Here is a 10132-nt window from a genome sequence, read left to right as displayed (position 1 = left end):
ACTGGACACCTTTACTCTTCCAAACAGCAAATATCAGGAGTTAGCATTGCTCTTTCATTTATGATGCCACTGAACTAGATCCATCTCTGGATTTTTCTAAGTAGAGAAGGAATTTTAAAATGTTGTGTGTTTTTTAAACGTCAGTTTTAAATTCAGACATTTGCATTCTGATCATGAAAACTGAGTGCATAAGCATCGTGTTAGACTGGAATGCTTCATCCAGGTCTCATGGGGAAACCATGCAAATATTTCTTTAAAAAACTGAAAGAGGACAAGCAGGAAGAGATACAGATGCAGAAAGGGAAGACAACAGAGGGAGGGAGAAGAAAGAAAGAAAGAAAGAAAGAAAGAAAGAAAGAAAGAAAGAAAGAAAGAAAGAAAGAAAGAAAGAAAGAAAAGCAAGGGGCCAAGCAAAATCTTGCTGTCTTGAAGAAAATGATGAAAATGAGATGATCTGCTTTATCTAGCTGTGGAGTGAGACTCCTGTTCCACGCATAAAAATATAAGTGAAGGCTGAGTCCTTTGTGAAGACTAGGGTTTGCCTTCCGAGAAAATTGTTTTTATGAGGAATCCATGACTTGCAGGCCAGATGTGGCCCACAGCCAGATTTCCTCTGACTCTCCCAGCCCATGAACTGTTTAGCACGGGAGCTGTTAAGAGGGAAAAGGGCGTAGATGTTTTGCAAAGCATGCAATTGCATTTCCTTCCTCTGCAAGCAGTTTTGATACAAGAAAGTCAGAACAGAAGGGGAAATGCCTTAGCCAAGAGATAGACTTGTGTGCCTTGCAAATATGCACAAGGACAAGGACCTGGAATGAGAGTCAGCAGCCTGTCCTGTGATTTGCCACAACTCCCATGGATAGAGAGAGAAAACAAACTGCTGTAGCAACTGGGGACCATTTGGGGGGGGGGGCAAAGGGCCATGGAAATAAAACAGTATTTATAATTTTCTATTTCTTTTTAAGAAGCCTAACTGGGTGGGTGGCGCTGGGACGTGGGTGGCACTGTGGGTTAAACCACAGAGTCTAGGACTTGCCGATCAGGAGGTCGGCGGTTCGAATCCCCGAGATTGGGTGAGCTCCCGTTGCTCGGTCCCTGCTCCTGCCAACCTTGCAGTTTGAAAACACGTCAAAGTGCAAGTAGATAAATAAGTGCCGCTCCAGTGGGAAGGTAAACTGACTTTGGATGTTTCCAAGACACTCTTATGGTTTGCCTTGGTAGAGAAGACCATGTTCATGATTCAGAGGCTGTGATCTGAGCACAGCTCAAGAAGTCTTTGTCTGTTCTGCCAATACCACAGTAGCCTATGCAGTTGTCCCACTTGTGATGACCATTCCCAGCTCTGGCACTGAAATCTCCCAGCAGGAATAGGTGGGACCCTTCGGACAGCTTGGTCCAGTTCCTTGTAGAAACGGTGCTTGGTTTTTATGTTACAGCAAAAAAGTTAAATAAAGTGAGGAAACATATGATTTATAATGTTTCAGATTAAATTAGAAATATTTCATCTTCATTAAATAGAAAGGGGATTTGTTCAGACTCATCAATAAATCTATCAATTCATTTCTACAGAAAATTATTTTTTAGCAATATATATATATATCAGACAATTTCAGCCATTACTTTCAGCTGTTAACTTCAAAAGTCTCTTTCAGCCATTAGTTTCACCAGTTAGATCCAGCCATTAAGTAGCTGTAGTTAGTTTCACTAGCTAGTTTTAACTATTAACTTCATCAGTTCGTTTCATCAGTTCGTTTCAACCATTAGTTTCACCAGTTAGTTCCAGCCATTCATTGGCTGTTGTTCGTTTCAGCTATTAATTTCACCAGTTGATAAATGATAAATCTTTGAGTTTGATATCAAGAGTTTTTAATTGAGTTAACACTCAAACTCTATTAAAATCAGGTGGAAGATACCTGCATTCTCAGGTGGAAGATACCTGCATTCTCAGGGAATTGCTGAGATTTCCAGGAGGACAAAATATCTTTTAAACTAAAAAAACAACAATCCTAAGGTAGTCAAACTCACCAGCAAAGAACAATAAAATGAGAACTGAAGATGCTCTGTAGCCATGAAATGTTAATAAAACATGGATTGAAAATAAAATGGAAAACTGTGGAGGGTGGCTGAGATGGTTAAAATTCCTTAACAAGAGCTGCAGTTTTATTGCAACGTTGTTTATATATCTTCTCTCTCTCTCTCTCTCTCTCTCTGTATATCAGCTACTAGTTTTTCTGGAGAGCCTCCAACACAAGAAAGTGTATGTGTTGATTTATCACAACATTGCTACCATGATCTTCTTCCATAGCTGGGGAGACTGGGACAAGTCTCAGTACTGTGACCATGACCGCCTGGTTGCCTTCGCTTTGAGTGTGGAACCTCCCAAGGATGGGGTGGATAATACAGCAGCCAATGTCTACTTCAAATGTGAAAATGGGAGAGGAATATTTGTTAATTGAATATGCTGGGGCTATTATGCTAGCGTTAGCACCTGCTTTTCTGGTACCATATGTGGGCTGCAGACAAAGTACAGCCTGATCAAGGAGAAGGTGATGATACAGCACTTAATGATGTTAAGTTTTACTGCTGTAGATGAAGCTTGTTCTAATAGTTTGCTGACCTGGAATTTAACCACAATTAAATGCTAAACAAATATGAGTGTGTGTCCTTTTTTTTTTTGAGACCAGTTCCTCAATTCTAGATAGGAGACCAACAAAAGAATAATGTGGAAGAGCAACAAGCGCATAACCACATAGAAGCCTTCGCCCATCCAGTGGCATCCAAATACTTGGACTACAACTCCCATTAGCCATTGCTTTAAAATGAATCTGGGAGTTCCTTCTACATTGTGTGGATAAGAAACTTCCTGGATCATTTTGGACCTTTTAAAAAGTCTTTCCTGATGCATGTGTGACTGTATTTAACTTCTTCACGGCATTTGTGAATCATAGCTGTGACTTCACTCATTGGCTGAAAACACTAAATAGTAGGAGCAGACTCATGTCTTCCTTTTTGTGTTGAATGGGGACTGCACATTTCCATTCATAACTCTCATTCTACAAGGTCTAGAGACTTCGGGGTTACTTTAAAGTGGAAGCTCAGTGTCTAGGCCTAGGATAGAAGTACCTGCTGTGTCCCCCTCTTGGTGGACCTGATGCAAAAAAATGAAAACATTAAATGACAATGTCTGAATTTGTTGGTGGAGTTCTCCAGCTAAACAGTGTTTACAAAAATGCATATATTAGGGGAACGTGTGCATTCTAAAAATTATGTTTTGCTTGTGAAGACCCCTGAGACCTCCCAAGAAAGACACAAACGACGCCAATATTAGTTTAAGGTTTTTGGCATAATTTTGGCCACAACTTTATTGATTACAAAATGTCAGTAAAAGTAAACACCCTGAGGGAGACCTACTGCAGATGCAAATTCACCCCAACATTCTCGCAGGTGCTCTGGCATGGCCCTAACCCCTGAAATGGGATCGGACAAAAGCATGGTGAACACCTGGATTCCTTTAACAGAATACCCTATGAACACTGGGAGGGGCAGGTGTGAAAACCTCCCCTCCACCACACCTTGAACCAATGCCTAACTGCCACACGAATACCCACGCTCGCCACCAAAGCACTCACAACTGTAACCAACCCTTTAACCCCTCTGACACCCTGGTCAGCCAAACATCATTTCCAGCATTGGAAAGATCCACACCATCAGGCCTATACAAGGCTGCATCCGTGAAGGTAATGCCTGCATGGCGGATAACAGTGCCTCCCAGGCCCAGAACCTTCCTGGCCACAGCGCATCCATGCACATTCTTGCCCACTCGGTGGCAGCTGGGCAGTGGCTACCGCACCATACACGTCGCTGGAGCAATTGCGGCCTGAAACTTTTGAGTCCTGGGAAGGCAACAGCCAACTCCTCCAAGTCCATCTGGTTGCGGGAACTCAATCTGAGGCCATGAGAAAAAGACAAGATGGCAACCGGGGATAATATCCCTGGTTGAGTTGATGGAGACTTTAACATCCTTAACTAAAACACCATCCTTCACTTCCAAGGCCGCACCATACCTGGCCCCAATAAAGGGGGAATTGTCCCTGCGATTCTCCCTGGCCCCAATAAAGGGCCATATTGGCCTCCACATCATCATCGGAGCTTGTGGAAGAAGTACCTGAAGACGAGGTGGTATCCCTGTCCTTGCTCCTCTTGCCTCTCCGACGAGAATGGCACCTCCAGTGGCATTTTCCAGCCCTGGAAGGCACACGAGGAACTGGAAGCTCACCCTCCTCAGAGGTGGCCGCACAAGGAGCCTGGTGCGAAGACACTGCCATAATCTGTGAGGAACTAGAAATATGTGAGAGACTCGCCTCACCCACACCTCGCGTGGTACCAAAGGACACAAGCACCAACTCAATGGACCTAGTGTGGGGGGCATGGAGGCCCCCAGACAAAGAACAAGACTCCCAACCCTGGTGAGAGGGCTGGACCGAAGTGTCCAAACTCCTGGGGCACCCCTGCGTCAAAGTAGGGATGGGAATCCTGTAAAATTGTGACTCATTAAACAAGGCCCCAGAAGGATCAAACCCTTTGCCTTCCCCACTAGAATCAGAAGGGCCAAGAGCCTCAACAATTGAAGATGAGAATGGGCCTGGGTGAAACTCAGAAGGGGCACCAAGACACTGCAAAAGGCCATTAAGTTCAGCTGAGAAGCTTGATGTGGCACGGGGATCACCAGCCAGACCCGAAATGATGGACTCAAGGTGCCTGGCCACCTGCTCAGGGATCAAGGGAGGCTGCGATGAGCGGAGTGAGGGGGATGGCCCCCTTATTAACCTCTTAGGAGGAAGGACCACATCCTGGATTATTTTTGGAGGCATTATTGAAAATAGGCCTGCAGGAGGCAGCCGAAGCCTTAAAGCAAAGGGGTAAAAAAGGACAAAGCACCCAGGTCCCAAGCCTATACAAAGGCTATAAGGAAACACTGACTAGGCCGTAAAACAAAATGGTGCTCCTGCTTAAGTGCTGAAGGGCCACACACACAAGATGGCAACCAGCAAGAAGGAAGCAATCAAAATGGCGCTAACGCCAAAACGCTGGAGAAAAACCGTCCAAAATGGCAACCAACAAGAGCCAAGGCCCACTGGAGTGCTCCCACTATACCAGGCGTGAGGGGCACGCCCTGAATGGCAATCAGCCCAATCAAAAGGCAGAAGCAATTAAGGATACTGCCAGGACTGCCCGCATAGGACGGAAACCAGACGCTAAAACGAGAAAGGGAAAATAAAAGCTATGAAAGAAGCCGCCCCAAACAACCCCAGGTTGGCTGGGGTGAATGCAGCAAGTCCCACGGGTAAGCCAAAGCTATAAAGCCAACAAACTTATCAACGACTTGGATGATGGACTCAAGGGCATCCTGATCAAATTTGCAGATGACACCAAACTGGGAGGGGTGGCTAACACCCCAGAGGACAGGATCACACTTCAAAACGACCTTGACAGATTAGAGAACTGGGCCAAAACAAACAAGATGAACTTTAACAGGGAGAAATGTAAAGTATTGCACTTGGGCAAAAAAAATGAGAGGCACAAATACAAGATGGGTGACACCTGGCTTGAGAGCAGTACATGTGAAAAGGATCTAGGAGTCTTGGTTGACCACAAACTTGACATTAGCCAACAGTGTGACGCGGCAGCTAAAAAAGCCAATGCAATTCTGGGCTGCATCAATAGGAGTATAGCATCTAGATCAAGGGAAGTAATAGTGCCACTGTATTCTGCTCTGGTCAGACCTCACCTGGAGTACTGTGTCCAGTTCTGGGCACCACAGTTCAAGAAGGACACTAATAAACTGGAACGTGTCCAGAGGAGGGCGACCAAAATGGTCAAAGGCCTGGAAACGATGCCTTATGAGGAACGGCTAAGGGAGCTGGGCATGTTTAGCCTGGAGAAGAGGAGGTTAAGGGGTGATATGATAGCCATGTTCAAATATATAAAAGGATGTCACATAGAGGAGGGAGAAAGGTTGTTTTCTGCTGCTCCAGAGAAGTGGACACGGAGCAATGGATCCAAACTACAAGAAAGAAGATTCCACCTAAACATTAGGAAGAACTTCCTGACAGTAAGAGCTGTTTGACAGTGGAATTTGCTGCCAAGGAGTGTGGTGGAGTCTCCTTCTTTGGAGGTCTTTAAGCAGAGGCTTGACAACCATATGTCAGGAGTGCTCTGATGGTGTTTCCTGCTTGGCAGGGGGTTGGACTCGATGGCCCTTGTGGTCTCTTCCAACTCTATGATTCTATGATTCTATGAAATAAGGCCGCTGCAGCTTCAATGTAAACATAAGAGGAAGCTACAGGGAGATCCTAGAAAAAAGCACCCCGACGAGGCAACCCCTGTCGGGTACGGGAGGGGGGAAGGGGAGAGAAAGGAGCCAAATTAAGGGAATTACACTAAATAGGGGGAAGGAGAAAGAAGAGGGTAATAATTAGATTTAAACCGACAAATGGAAGATCTCTCCATTGAAAAGGCTTCTCGCTGGATACTTAGCACTCTGACAGCTTTGGGTGATCCGATGCACAAGGCGCTAAGAGGAAGCGCGACGCAACGTGCAGCGTTATATATAGGTCCCCCAATTGTTCGTTCTCAGAACCCCATTGGCCAGAATCATCCCTGCAACCGGGGGACCCAATCGGGTAGTTGTGGCTATCCAAACGTTTCCACCCACAACAGTGAGGTCAGTCTTGGTGATCTCACCGCAACACATGCCCTCCATGAAGAGGACCTGATTTATTGATTTTTCAAACTGAAGCAGAATTATATAACACTAACAGCAATCTCATTTTCAATGCTGTTATAAGTAAAAAGCTGTAGTATGTCATCAAATCCAGCTGGTGCCAGTGGCCTGACTTTGGATGTTTCCAAGACACTCTTATGGTTTGCCTTGGTAGAGAAGACCATGTTCATGATTCAGAGGCTGTGATCTGAGCACAGCTCAAGAAGTCTTTGTCTGTTCTGCCAATACCACAGTAGCCTATGCAGTTGTCCCACTTGTGATGACCATTCCCAGCTCTGGCACTGAAATCTCCCAGCAGGAATAGGTGGGACCCTTCGGACAGCTTGGTCCAGTTCCTTGTAGAAACGGTGCTTGGTTTTTATGTTACAGCAAAAAAGTTAAATAAAGTGAGGAAACATATGATTTATAATGTTTCAGATTAAATTAGAAATATTTCATCTTCATTAAATAGAAAGGGGATTTGTTCAGACTCATCAATAAATCTATCAATTCATTTCTACAGAAAATTATTTTTTAGCAATATATATATATATCAGACAATTTCAGCCATTACTTTCAGCTGTTAACTTCAAAAGTCTCTTTCAGCCATTAGTTTCACCAGTTAGATCCAGCCATTAAGTAGCTGTAGTTAGTTTCACTAGCTAGTTTTAACTATTAACTTCATCAGTTCATTTCATCAGTTCGTTTCAACCATTAGTTTCACCAGTTAGTTCCAGCCATTAAATGGCTGTAGTTAGTTCCAGCAATTAGTTTCACCAGTTAGTTCTAGTCATTAATTGGCTGTTGTTAGTTCCAGCTATTAATTTCACCAGTTAGTTTCAAGAAGTCATGGCACCATGAGGATTCAGATACAGTGGTACCTTGGTTTAAGAACAGCTTTAGATTAAGAACACTGCAAAGCCGGAAGTAGGTGTTTTGGTTTGTGAACTTTGCCTTGGAAGCGGAACATGTTCCGCTTCCTGTTGAGTGTGTTCCATTTGTAAATTGAGTCACCCACTACTGTGGGAAAGCAAACATTGGTTTATGAACACTTTGGTTTAAGAACGGACTCCAGGAACAGATTAAGTTTGTAAACCAAGCTGCCACTGTATTAGTTTCAGCACTTATACATTCTGGCCCTTGTTTTCAAAAAGTCAGTTTCAAGGATCCTTTCCAGCAATGAATAAGAAGAGAATACAGATCAGTTAAAGCAGAGTCAGCACCAGTTGTGGAGGGGCCATTGGCATCATGTCAATGTGCTCATCCCAACCAGCCCTGCTTGTGGCAACCATGGCAGACATCATCTGCTTTCTCTATTGGTTTCCAGGGACGTCACTCATTACCCTCTAAAACTAACTCCTAGACCTTAAGTTGACAATAGGTGGGAGTTAAGCTGGGTGGCCATCATGGTTGCCACCCAGCCTGCCATCTTAAGTTGCCTAAATTGTAATGCCTTGGAGCACCGATGTATGACATCAATACATTGCATAGGTCTGTGAACTGTACCATTACATTAAGGGTAACTTAAAACAGCAGGCTGGGTGACTATCACAGGATATTTAACAACATTATTTAACACCGAGTTCCAGCTCTGAGGACCTTCTGGTGGATCCCTCACTGAGAGAAGTGAGATTGCAGGGAACCAGGCAGAGGGCCTTCTTGGTAGTGGCGCCTGCCCTGTGGAACGCTCTCCCATCAGATGTCAAGGAAATAAACAACTATCTTACTTTAAGAAGACTTCTGAAGGCAGAGCTGTTTAGGGAAGTTTTTAATGTTTAAAGTTCTATTCTGTTTTTAATGTTCTGTTGAAAGCCGCCCAGATTGGCTGGGGAGGTAAGTAAGTAATAATAGTAATAATGGTAATAATAATAATAATAATAATAATAATAATCCCTGGGTTCCAGTATTATGGGAGAACTATGTATCAAGCACAATAGAGTTTTATAAAGGCATTGTGATATTATTTTTTGATCCATTCTACAGCTCTAGGGCTGTAGAATTTTCTCACCGGGAAGTGTGTTTGGCACCTTCACTATAGTTTTCACCACATACTGAAGACACTCCTCTTCACGCTGGCCTGTAATACCCCAGATATATATTTTGAGGACTCACCCTATTCCTGTGTCTGTTTAATACTGCATTTGAAATGTGCAAAACACACAACTATCTATCAAAATTTACACTTGTCTGAATTTGTTGGTGCAGTTTTCAACCAAACCTTGTTTAAAATAATGCGTATATTAGGGGAACGTGGGCATTTAAAAAAAAATGTTTTATTCATTTTTCAAACTTATACAGAATTACATAACACTAACAAGAAATAAAACTCCCTTCCATCCTCTCCTTAAGTATGTAATTCCCTGTAATTAAGATAAAACTTCTGTCTAGCCCTTGAGGATTTTCTTCAACTTAGAGAAATGCTTATACCAACAATGTATAATCTTCAGTGCATTTTCCCAATTTTAATACAAGTGCTTGGTTTTTATGTTAGAGCAAAAAAGTTAAATAAAGTTAGGTAACAGTTAAATATAATATAATTTATAATGTTTCAAATAAAATAAAATATATTTTATCTTCATTAAAAAGAAAAGGGATTTGTTCAGAATCATCAATAAATCCATCAATTCATTTCCACGGAAAATTATTTTTTAGAAAAACAATGTATCAGACTATCTCGGTCATTAGTTTCAGCAGTTAGCTTTAGAAGTCTGTTTTGGCCATAAGTTTCACCAGTTAGATCCAGCCATTAAATAGCTGTAGTTAGTTTCGCCAGCTTGTTTTAACTATTCGTTTCATCAGTTCATTTCATCAGTTCGTTTCAGCCATTAGTTTCACCAGTTAGTTCCAGCCATTAAATGTCTGTAGTTAGTTCCAGCCATTAAGTGGCTATAGTTAGTTTCAGCTATTAATTTCAGCAGTTAGTTTCAAGAAGTCATGGCACTGGGATGTTTCAGATACAGTTGTACCTTGGTTCTCAAATGCTTTGTTACTCGTACGTTTTGGCTCCTGAACATCAAAAACCTGGAAGGAAGTGTTCCAGTTTTCAAATGTATCTTGGAAGCCGAATGGCTGCTTGAGTGTAGGAAGCTCCTGCAGCCAATTGGAAGCCACACCTTGATTTTCGAATGTTTTCAGAAGTCAAATGGACTTCCGGAACAGATTATGTTTGAGAACCAAGGTATGACTGTATTAATGTCAGCAGTTATACACTCTGTCCCTTGCTTTCAAAAAGTCAATTTCAAGGATCCATTTCAGCAACGAAGAAGTAGAGAATCCAGAGTCAATTAAAGCATAGTCAGCACCAGCTTTGGAGGGGCCATTGGCATCATATCAATGTCATATCATATCTAAAACTAACTCCTAGACCTT

This window comes from Podarcis muralis, chromosome 4 (assembly GCF_964188315.1).
Source record: "Podarcis muralis chromosome 4, rPodMur119.hap1.1, whole genome shotgun sequence".
In the NCBI taxonomy this organism is placed as follows: Eukaryota; Metazoa; Chordata; class Lepidosauria; order Squamata; family Lacertidae; genus Podarcis; species Podarcis muralis.
This window is presented reverse-complemented; position numbering follows the sequence as displayed.